At 31.8% G+C, this 12077-nt stretch overlaps 1 non-coding gene and 1 pseudogene across 1 annotated transcript; both read left to right on the top strand.

The window, feature by feature from the left end:
• The first annotated feature begins 1137 nt into the window (after positions 1-1137).
• On the top strand, positions 1138-1246 carry LOC116270660. Its single transcript, XR_004178808.1, has one exon. It is a non-coding gene; the product is annotated as a U6 spliceosomal RNA (small nuclear RNA).
• A 6172-nt stretch (positions 1247-7418) lies between these two features.
• Positions 7419-9848, top strand: LOC110741657 (annotated as a pseudogene).
• The last annotated feature ends 2229 nt before the right edge of the window (positions 9849-12077 follow it).

Below are 12077 nucleotides of genomic sequence, written 5' to 3' on the forward strand. Positions count from 1 at the left end.
GTGTCTACAGGAGTGGCTGCAGGCATATGCCCCAATGTAAAAGGCAGTTTTACATTGTAAAGACATTTACATTTAATGTAATGTAAAAGTTTTACATTTACATTACAATATAAGAGCTGGATCACAATAAGAACTTTAGAAAGTGATAGTCATACAATACATTTTTTCAATGAATTATGAAATCAGTTCATGTAAAATCACATGTAGACAATTATAAAAATAGTTATGAAATAAGTAAAATATAAATATAACTAAAACAAAAGCTATAAAATAGTAATAGTAATAGCAATACTAGTGTAACGTTCCTTAATTGTGATATGTTGACATAATGTAGACAATTCTTAGAAAATCAGTACACAGAAATAATAAAATTGAATTTTGTTAATCTATCTTTGTATGTGTCAGTATATACTTTATTTCCTTAACTGGGTTATTTAAGAAATATGGACATTTTTGAACTTAGATTTTAAGTTAATACATTTTTAAAATAGTATGAAACTGTACATTTGCCACAAATACAGTAATATAAAAACATATGCTTATGAGAAACTTAGAGAAAAACAATCAGTAACAAAAAGGAACAACAGCAAATGAAAAGCATAAAACAACAGAACTAAGACCAAGTAGATTATTTTGATACTACTACACTGAGAAAACCATTACCCTGGGTCAAAAATTAATATCTACGTGTACGCTATTTACAGAAAATAAATGTAGAACATATCTGCTTTGAAAGTTTAAGGCAATAATATGGAGAAAAAAATGTGCCCAATAATTGCAAAGCAAAAGTATACTTAGATAATAAATGCTAGATAATGTTAAAGTTAGAACAAAAATATTAACTTAGTCAAAGAAGATCTTGTATTTTTTTAGAGTGTGAACCATAGTGATTATGATGAAAACACACTATGGATTAAATAGAACTCTAGCAGATACAACAAAAAGTGTTAAAAGTTTTAAGAGAAAACCTTAGAAAGGCATTAATATTGAGTCCAGTTTAGCACACATCTCATAAATTGATAGGTCCAGCTCTCAAATATAAACATAACATTGAGTTTCTGATAACAATCAAAATGTACTGATCTATACTTTTTGTTTCCACAGCATTAATAGAAGATTTGTTTCAATAAGATCAATGTGCTTGCCTCTGTAGCACATATACTAAAATTGGAAGGATGCAGAGAAGATTAGCATGGCCCCTGCCCAAAAAGCTAAAAATGAAAATTAAAAAAAAGAAGATCAACTAGTACAAACCAGTGGTAACTTCACGAAATTACAGAATTATATAGCCAAATTTTTTGATTGGGATACATACCACTATACATTAATAACAAAGATGAAAAATGATCACAATGATGTCTATGAATTGATATGGAGGGATTCTCAGGATATACGGTTAAATAGAAAAAAGAAATGTGTAAAATAGTATCTACAGCATGCTACCTTTTGTATATACACTCGTGAAAGTCCTATGTGGCATCTTCTTTCAATACAAGGCTATTTGTCTACCTTGAAAATTTGTCTTTTAGTGTAGCCGCTTTCATCAATTATGTTAGCTGGATCTAAGTAATTTGCTGTACCTTCCATATCAGCACTGTTGCTTCACCTTGCACTTTTATGTTATGAAGATGGCTCCTTCCTTAAACTTCATGAACTAACCTCTGCTAGCTTCAAACTTTTCTTCTGCAGCTCACCTCTTTCAGCCTTCATAGAATTGCAGAGACATAAGATGTTTCTCTGGATGAGGCTTTGGCTTAAGGAAATACTGTGGCTGGTTTGATCTACCCAGACAACTCAAACCTTTCTCTATATCAGCAATAAGGCCATCTTATTTTCTTATAATTCTTGTGTTCACTGGAGTAGCACTTTTAATTTCCCTAAGAACTTTTCATTTGCATTCATAATTTAGGTAACTGTATATCCAATTGTTTAAAGACACAAACCAACATTTTCTGATCTGCAACCGTTCAATGATTTTTGAAAAATAGAGCTCCACAGATATGAATTTCTAGATGTAAGTGGACAGTACTGATATCTCCTGATTCAATGCTTTATTTGCATTCAATACTATCAAAAGGAAGACATTACTTATTTGGAAAGTTAGATCCGACTTAGGTAGCTCCTCCCACACCTCATGTTTGGCTGTTCCTCATTGATTTTTATATCTCTTTCCCCCTTAAATACCACTGCTTTTGCCTATTTTTCCTCTTTTTAAATTTAATTTTGAACCATGCGAACACACTTCAAAAATGTCTTATCGTATATCTATAATTTTAAACCATTGCATTAATTTCATTCGTTCTTATGCAGTTTGCAATTGGTATTTATAAAAATTTAATTTTCAGCCATCTACAGAATTGTGAGAAAACTGGATATCTTGACTGCTGGAAAGAGGATATTTAAGGAGATAATTTTTACTCCCAACTGTGTCAACACTGGCTTCATTTTTCATCTATAGCAAAAGTTCTACTTAATATGATGAGACTCATTGAAAGTAAGAAAGAAAAAAAAAAGATTCATAGAAACGCTAACATTACAGAACTTGATATCATTTTCTTAAAGCAAAACCTTGATTATTTATAATTACAGCAATGAAGCAAATCATCATCCTTTTATCTCTTTATAATTTATTCACATGTCAATGGTCTACAACTTAACATTAAAACTTTTATTTTTCTAAGAAGCAAATGTGGTCTAAAGTTAATTTTCAATCAATGCTTTTCATAGCTTTTTGGATGCAAACATGGGGAGTCATCAAATTCACAGTTCAGCTTTTGTTCTTTGCTCTTTAATTCTCACATTGTCTTTCTGTGTTAGAGGATCAAAGAAGATTTCTTCAAATAAATGTGCCACGTTATAATCCTTTAGATTTAAACCACAGGTTCCCTACTCTGTAGCTAAAGCATCTACTTCTGTAGTAAGCTCTGCTCATTTGGATACAACTTGAAGAAAATATCTATTAGCCTTTTTCTAAGTGCATTCACAAATTGTTTTTAAACACTTCTATAAAACAGAGAAATAATAACTAGTCTTTAACATTTCTGAAAGAAAACACTTTTGATAATATAAAAATTGTATATTCATGAAACAAGCAGTGCTAGAGAGGTTAATCACTGCAAAAAGTTTAATTTAAGATGCAATTATGGATCACTCAGTTTGCTTCCTGGGAACCATGAGAATTCTAAATTAAAGTGAGTATAAATTACAGCTATATTGTGTCCTATTTAATTTACTTATATCATAACAACTTTTTCATATCTAATGTGATATATTATTCAGTCATCTTAGTAAAATGTTGCCTTTTTGTTTGCAGTTTCATGATAACAAAATTGTCTGTTTAAAATTTTTAATAAAAAATAAATTCTTTGTACTTTCTGAAAACAAATGCAACATTAATGTATTACTAAGAAAAGATGCCACAAAATTATTACAAATGTTTAAGCCCTGTTAACGAAAGACATCTAAAATGACTGTTTCTTTTTGAAAGATCAATTTTAAAAATTAGTATTTTCATAATTTGTTTGATGATGAGCAATTGCTACACATTCTATATATGATTTTCTGTGATAATGGGCAAGGATGCCCTATCTACATAACTTTCTATCTGGTGGTTAGAATATTCTATCTTACAACTGGATTTTCCATGTAGATTTAAAACAATTACCAAGTTTTAAAAGTGACCATTTCCTCAGAATGAGACAAATCTTCACAATTTTAATCCAGGACATTACCAATAGTACTACCAGATTTCTCTGCCACTAAACCAGCTTCTCCTCCATCCCCATTGTTTATGCTGCTATTCTAGTTAAATAATGTCTGCCTTGTGGACAGAGAATTCTGCCTTATCATGCTTTTTATGGTACATGCACAGCAAAGGTATTCATCTGGGCACAGAAAGAACAAATAAAATATAATATTAAAATATTTCTTTAAGTTTCTAAACATATAAAATCAGACTTCTAAATGAAAGCAGTTCATTTATTATTCATTAAGTTTACTTAATTAACCTCTCTACTGAGTGAAATAAAGTACTCATCTTTCTGAAATATAGTAATATCTAAAGAAAAGAAGCATATATGAGACAAATTTTTTTCTGAACTTATTAATTTAAACTTGCATGTTTCATGTCTAACTGAATGTGCAGAGACCATTAAAATCAATTCAACCACATTGATTACTAGTGTAAGTATACCATAGCTTTTTCTGCAAGCTATATTTATAATATACATGATTCATATGCCATATTTTAAATAAAACTACACCAAAATGCTACACTTTATGTCTTTTATTAAAGCCTTATGGGAGGTATATCTTTCCTTGTGAATATAGTCGTTTATCAAACGTACTCTATGTGCTTATATGGATATCCTAAAATTCTCTGAATTAGACTCAAATTTTTCCATAAAGCTTCAGGAAACTTAATCATTTTAAAATATGACATTTTCAAGGATGAATCTTGAAAATACTTACAATCCATTTTGATACATGATTTCAGTGAGTAGGTCAGACTAAATAAAATACTTGACACATGGCATGAACAATGAGATTTGTTGTGGCTTATGAATATTTGAAAATGTGGCTTTTAAAATGAGTTGATCAGTTATTTCTATGAAGATGATTCATCTGGCAACTTTGAACAGATACGATTTTTTAAAGTAACAAATTTCAGGTAATGTAAACCCAGATTAATTTAGTCAATTAATCACAAAAATGATTCATATAGCAAATATTTATCAAGTCAAGGAACATCAGAATATGATGATTAGAGTACACACCTCACTTTAAAAAAATAATATGTTTAACAACTAAATTACAACTGTATTGTCAACAATGTTTAAAGAAAGCTTGATAAAAATGTGGGGGAAAAAAAGGAATTCAATAGGTAAGAGATATCAGAAGTTGGACACTCTGTTATCTGAGATACCTGATATCGCTGTGCACCTGGAAATAAAAAGGATGTCCATTTCACAAATTCCCTCCTTGTGATCTCAGACATATACAATGGCTTTATCCTAGAGTGTCATTTGATGGACAGCCGGACTGTCATCCCTCAAGTGACAGTTCATTCTGGTTTTCTGTGTTTTTTGTTCTGACTTTTCAGGTTAGGTTGGTAGCTAGGAGCAGCAATGATACAGGCTCGAGTTGTAGAAGTGTACTGACAAGAAGTTGTCTATTGCGAATAAGTGCAGAAGGTCAACAAACCAGAAGTCCAGAAGTAAATTGAGTTTGGAAATCAAGCATAACAGTAAGGCAACTGGCAGGTGATGAACTCAAGGTAGATTGTTATGGAAGGATGAGCTCTCAGGTCTCTCATGAGTGATACCAGAAATGAGCCAAAGCTATTTAGGGAGACAGAAAACTCAAGGGTTGGAGTTCCTGCATGCTAGAAGTAACCTAAGTCAAGTTCTAGTCAAGTTTCTATCGGGTCACTGAGGACATCAAATACCCTTAAATAAGTCCTAGTACAGAAAATTTCTAGGCCATTAGAAAAGAAGTCTGTAAACTAAAATAATAGCTAGAAGGGCTCTGAAATTCTGAATAATAGATACTATAAAGGGACTTTTATTTTCTTTAAAAATGACAACATTTGGGTGAATCAATTTTTAAAAAGATGAAATAAATTAAAAATACTTTAAATTTGAAATAAATAAAATTTTCTATATCATGGCATATCTAGCTCATAGGCTGGCTCCTTTCATTTAGCCACAAACTCTGGAGGACCTTTATCAGCCATTGAACTAAAATCTATGATAGGAAGCAGTCGTCTTCCTTACTGATATTTTAAACATTAAAAGTTAAATTTCAGAAAAGTGATTTAAAATTAAACTTTTAGAAATTATATTATAATACCATTGCATACCTGCTTTTGATAATTATTTAATTAAATTAATTTGAATCCAAAGAACTTGTTCTCATTAAGTCCTTTGGAAATTTCATGTATTTGTACTATTTATACAACCTAGGGTGAAGCTTTTCTCTTTAATTATGATTAAGCTTTTCTAGGTTTTAATGATCAAATGTGTTTTTAAAGGAAACGTAACCTATTCGCCCATTCAAGTTCACACACACACACACACACACACACACACACCCTGAACCAAGGGAAAAAGATCAGATATTTATTGTACTTCAATTGCTCATGGCATTCTAGTGATAGCTAACTACCTGTCCACCAACCCAGTTCTCCCATATTTCTTATCTGCTAACATTTAAAAAGCAAATGGAAATATAATAGAAACAAAAATTGAAATCTGATCAATAAAATCTTAAATTATCATCATTCATGTGTAATTAATTCCATAAATCAATTGGCATACTATCTAAAAACTGTAATCCAATTAATTTATCCCAATTTTATATGACTAATATTGACGAAATAATTAACAATTACTAAAAATAAAGCTCATGACTCATATGCTCTTCTTAGTTATGCTGTATGACAGACCTATTAAGACAATTAACAATTAAATCCTGCCTATCACTCAACCTTGTGTTTTTATTCACTTATTCATCAATTCAAGAAGTATTCTTTGAATAACTAATTTATGTCAGGAGACACAGTAGTGAAAAAAAACAGACAAAATTGTGGCCTTTCTAAAATGTGCATTCTACTGGAAGAAGACAGACAACAGGTGAGCATTATAACATATTAGACATAAAATATACAGCATCCTTGGTGGTGATCACCGCTTAGACAAAGGAGAAGAGGGAATGCTGAGGTGGAGACCGCAATCTGAAATAGGATTATAAAAAAAGGCTTGAGTGAGAATGGGATTTTAGAGCCTAAAGAAGGTGAGAAAATGAGCCTTGCAGATATACTGGAGAAAAGCATTCCCGACAAAAATAACAACTGTAAAGGCCCATTGGCAAGAACTCTGCAACTGAATTCGAGAATCAGCAAATTGTCAGGGTGGAAGAGCAAAAGCGGTAAAAGCACTAAAAATAAAAGAAGGTGAAGACAGCGAAGTAGGAGGAAGGCAAATCATGTGTGGCACATTTTGGATTTCACTCTGGATGATATGAGAAGTTATTTATGGGTTTTGACTCTAGAGAGTCTAATTTCATTTAACTTTTTTTTTTTTTTTTTTTTTTGATACGGAGTCTCGCCCTGTTACCCAGGTTGGAGTACAGTGGCGCAATCTCGGCTCACGCAATCTCTGCCTCTAGGGTTCAAACGATTCTCCTGCCTTAACCTCCCGATTTTATTTGTTTATTTATTTTTTTGAGACAAGAGTTTTGCTTTCTCACCCAGGCTGGAGTGCCGTGGCCTGATCTCGGCTCAGTGCAACCTCCACCTCCTGGGTTCAAAGAGATTCTCCTGCCTCAGCCTCCTGAGTAGCTGGGATTACAGATGCTCGCCACCAAACCCAGCTAATTTTTGTATTTTTAGTAGAGATGGGATTTCACCATCTTGGCCAGGCTGGTCTTGAATTCCTGACCTCGTGATCCGCCCGCCTTAGCCTCCCAAAGTGCTGGGATTACAGGCGTGAGCCACCGGGCCCGGCCTCATTTAACTTCTTACAGTTAAGTGCAAGATAATATTGCCTCACATTTATAGATGGATAGAAGAATGGGGAATAGATGGTTAGATAGATATTCCTTAAAACTAATATAATAATATGTATTATGAATAATATGTAATTTATATATTGATATGTATTTTACTGAAGTGTATGCATATTAAATTAATTTCATTTTAGTTTCTGAAAAAATCTTAATAAAAGTGTTTTTACACACATACAAATTCCTCTCAGACCTATGCCTCTTTAAAAAAAGGAAACATTAACACAATTTTCACAAAATACATATAGAAAGCATTTATCTCAGCATAATTGAGGCTATGTATGAAAAACCTACAGCTAAAGTCATAATCAAAGAGGAAAGGCTGAAAACTTATTCTCTAAGATCAGATACAAGGCAAAGATGCCTCTCTCTTGCCATTTCTAGTCACCATAGTACTGAAAGTCCTAACCAGGGGAGTTAGATAAGAAAAAAAAAAAAAAAAAGACGTTCAAATTGGAAAGGAGAGTAAAATTCTCTCTTTTTGGAGATGACACGATCATATATGTAGAGAACCCTAGGGACTCAACAACAACAACAAAAAACTGTTAGAAATAAAAATCAAATTCTGTAAACTTACATGATCAAAATCAACACATCAATTTAGTGAAATTTATGTACACTGACAACAAACCTTTCAGAAAAGAAATTCAAAAAACAGTCCCATTTGCAATATTAACAACAACAAAAATACTTAGGAATAAACTTATCCAAAGAGGTGAAGGACTGTTACACTGAAAACTATAAAACACTAATGGAAGAAATTAAAAGAGACACAGATAAAAGGAAAGACATGGAGTGTTCATGAATTAAAAGAGTTAATATTGTTGTTTTCTCACTTTAGGGAGATTCTTCAAGCAATTACTATGTCAACAGACACAGATGTTTCCCTTTCTTCATATGATGAAGATCAGGGACCGAAAAGTTAGAAAAGCTAATGAGGCACCATTTGTCCCCACTGGATTAGCTGATTTCCCAGCAATTGTTGCATATGTGTTATACAAACTGAAAAGCAGGACTAAAGTATCCCTTCATCTGATCCACATGTTGGTGGCAGCTCAAGGCTTTGTTGTGGGAGCAATGACTGTTGGTATGAGCTATTCCACATATCAAGAATTCTGGGAGAAACATAAGCCTTAGATGAAGAGATGCTGTCTTGATCTTGTTGGAGGAGCTTGCTGTAGTTAGACATCTATCTCATTGTTGAAGTTACATGTTAATGTTGAAAATAAACTATTTGAGTGTGTTCAGATTATAACATGGTATTTTGAATACTGAATTCCTTTCTTGCAGGCTAAACTTGCCTGGTGACCAAATTACTAGTGACTAGTTTACTCGCGAGGTCATTCAGGGGAGTCAAGTTAACACAAAAGAAACACATCACCTAAATGCAATTGATGGTGTTAAAGTGTCCATCTCCTTAAACTGTTAAGATGAAATTCATTCTAAAAAACATAGCAGACCAACTCTAAACCCCAGTTTGCTGAAGAATCTTGTTTTGGATGTTATATAAGAGTCCTATTTGCCTCAGTTAATCTACCTTTTCTTCTGTCTGTGTTGTGGACTGGCTGGCTCTTTTAAAACTCTATCAAAAAAGTGCATGGAATATAACTTGTAAAGCCTCCCACAGTTGCAAGTATATATATGTGTGTGTGTGTGTGTTTAAAGCAAATCTAGAAAGTTTACAGGAGAGCTGCACAGTAGCAGTATTTATTGAAGAATCACAATTGCAAACATAAGAATAATTTAATTATGGGTTCTATTTTAGTTCTTTTGTAATTGCAGAATTACATATTTGCTTCTGTTGGAATAATTTTTAAATGTCATATTGAAATAGAAATATGCATTTTAAGTGTTCATGCAAAGGTACATGAAGAACACTTTTAAAATGTGTGCACTGTTTATTTTCTGCATAAGAATGTTTAATGTTTAGTTGTAAACATTAAACGAATTACCCATAATGGAATTGCTTAATGATTTGTGAGCAAGTTGATTTGATCACACATTATACGCTAACTTTGATATAATATAGAATGCTTTATTGCACTTGTGAAAAGCTCTTGTCTAACCTGAATTGACATATTTACATTTCATGGTGATAACATGGTATATGTATTGTTATTAAAGTTAGTGGCCCTAAAAAAAGAGTTAATATTGTTCAAATGTCCGTACTACCCATTGATCTAGTTTCAACGCAATCCCTGTCAAAATCCCAATGGCATTCTTAACAGAAATAGAAAAACAACTCTAAAATTCATGTAAAAGAACAAAATACCAAGAATTCAAAAGCAATTCTGAGCAAGAAAAATAAAGCGGGATACATGACATATTCTGATTTCAAAATATATTAGAAAGCTATGGTAATCAAAACAGTATTGTCAGTCACAAAAGAAACTTGTAGACCAAAGGAGCATAACAGAGAGCCCAGAAACACATCCATATGTTTACTGTCAACTGATCTTGGATAAGGGTGCCAAGACACCCTTATCCATAAGGAAAAGGATAGTCTCTTTAATAAGTGGTGTTGGAAAAACTGAATATCTAAATGTGAAAGAGTAAAAGTGAAACCTTATCTTGCATCATATTCAAAAGCCAATTTAAAATTTATTAAGGCTTAAACATAACACATGAAAATGTAAAATTGCTGGAAAAAACGTAGACAATAACCTTATTGACATTGGTCTTGGCAACAGATTTTTGGTCATAACACCAGAAGTACAGGCAGCAAAAGCAAAAATAGACAAGTGGATTGCATCAAACTAAAAAGTCTTTAACACAGCAAAAGAAACAATCAACACATAAAAATGAAGCCTATAGAATTAGAGAAAATATTTACAAATGAAGTATCTGATAAGGAGTTAATATTCAAGATACAAAAGGAACTCATACAACTCAATAGCAAAACATAAATAAATGAAACAAACAAACAAACAAAAAGCAAGAGCAACAACAACAGAATCAATGACCCAATTGAGAACTGGGCAAAGAAACTGAATAGACATTTTCCAAAAGAAGACATACAAATGGCTCAAAAGTATATGACAAGATGCTCAGCATCACCAATCATCATGGAAATGCAAATGCAAATCAAAATCACAATAAGATATCACCTCTCACGCTAAAATGGCTATTATAACAAAGATAAATATAGATAATAAGTGGTGGCGAGGATGTGGAGAAAAGGGAACTCCTGTGCGCTGTTGGTAGGAATGTATATTGGTGCAGCCACTATGAAAAACAGTATAGGGATTCCTCAGCTATTAAAACATCAAACTACCACATCATCCAGCAATCCCACTTCTATGTATATATCCAAAGAAAATCACATCTAGATCTTGAAGTAATATCTGCTGTCCCATTTTAATTGCATCATCATTTAAAGTAGAAAAGACATGGAAATAACCTAAATACTAATGAATGAATGAATGAATGAAGAAAATTTTATATTATATGCATTATACAGTTATATATAATGTAGTAACATGTAAATATATGTATATAATATATAAATATGCATGTATAATGTATATAGTTTATATTATATAAATATATCATATATATTTTTATATATAATGGAATGCTATTTAGGCTTTAAAAAGAAGGAAATCCTGTAATTTGCAACAAAATGAATGAACCTAGAGGATATCATGCTAAGTGAAATTAGCCAGATACACAAAGATAAATACTGCTTGATATCACTACTATGTGGAATACAAAATAGTAAAACTAGAAGTAGAGAGTAGAATGGTGGTTGTCACGGGTGGGGGTAGAGAGGGAGGAGGAAATGAAGAAATGTTAATAAAATGGCACAATGTTTCAGTTATGTAAGATGAATGAGTTATTGAGTTTTAATGTACAGTGTGGCAAAAATAGTTAGCAAAATTGTATTGTATATTTGTGGTTTTTGAAGAGAGTGGATCTTAAGTACTGTCACCACACAAAAAAGTAACTATGTAAGGTGATGGATAAGTTAATTAGCTTGAGTGTGGTGATAATTTCTCAATGCATGCATATATCAAAATATTAAGTTTACACCTTTAATATATGTAATTCCTGTTTGTCAATTATTCAATTAAACTGGAGAAAGAAAGATTCGTCTTGAACTGCGTTTATTTTAGAACCCAAACAAACTTGTCATAAAAGGTACTTTCAATTTTTAAAGATAAATTTGACTTCAGAAATAAGTGTTACTAAGTTTAAAAATCAACAAATAACATAACGCTATTTTTAACAGAAATAATCCTTATATTGAATAATGTTAAAATCTTTGGTAGCTCTTTTCTATAATCACTATTAATCTGACTGACTTTAAAAGTGTTTTTAGAAACCTTCATAGTGAGCTCTGAATTTCCTGGGTATTTTTTTAAAGCAGCTGCAATATCCAAATGTTTCCTTAAGAGTGACATCTTATTGCAAGTGTCAAATATTTAGAAAATTAATGATGTTGATTCTGTGTCTGAAAATCAATATATTAAATATACAAATTATATTATAATATTTTTAGAAATAACTATATT

The sequence above is a fragment of the Papio anubis genome, chromosome 15 (genome assembly GCF_008728515.1).
Source record: "Papio anubis isolate 15944 chromosome 15, Panubis1.0, whole genome shotgun sequence".
Classification (NCBI taxonomy): Eukaryota; Metazoa; Chordata; class Mammalia; order Primates; family Cercopithecidae; genus Papio; species Papio anubis.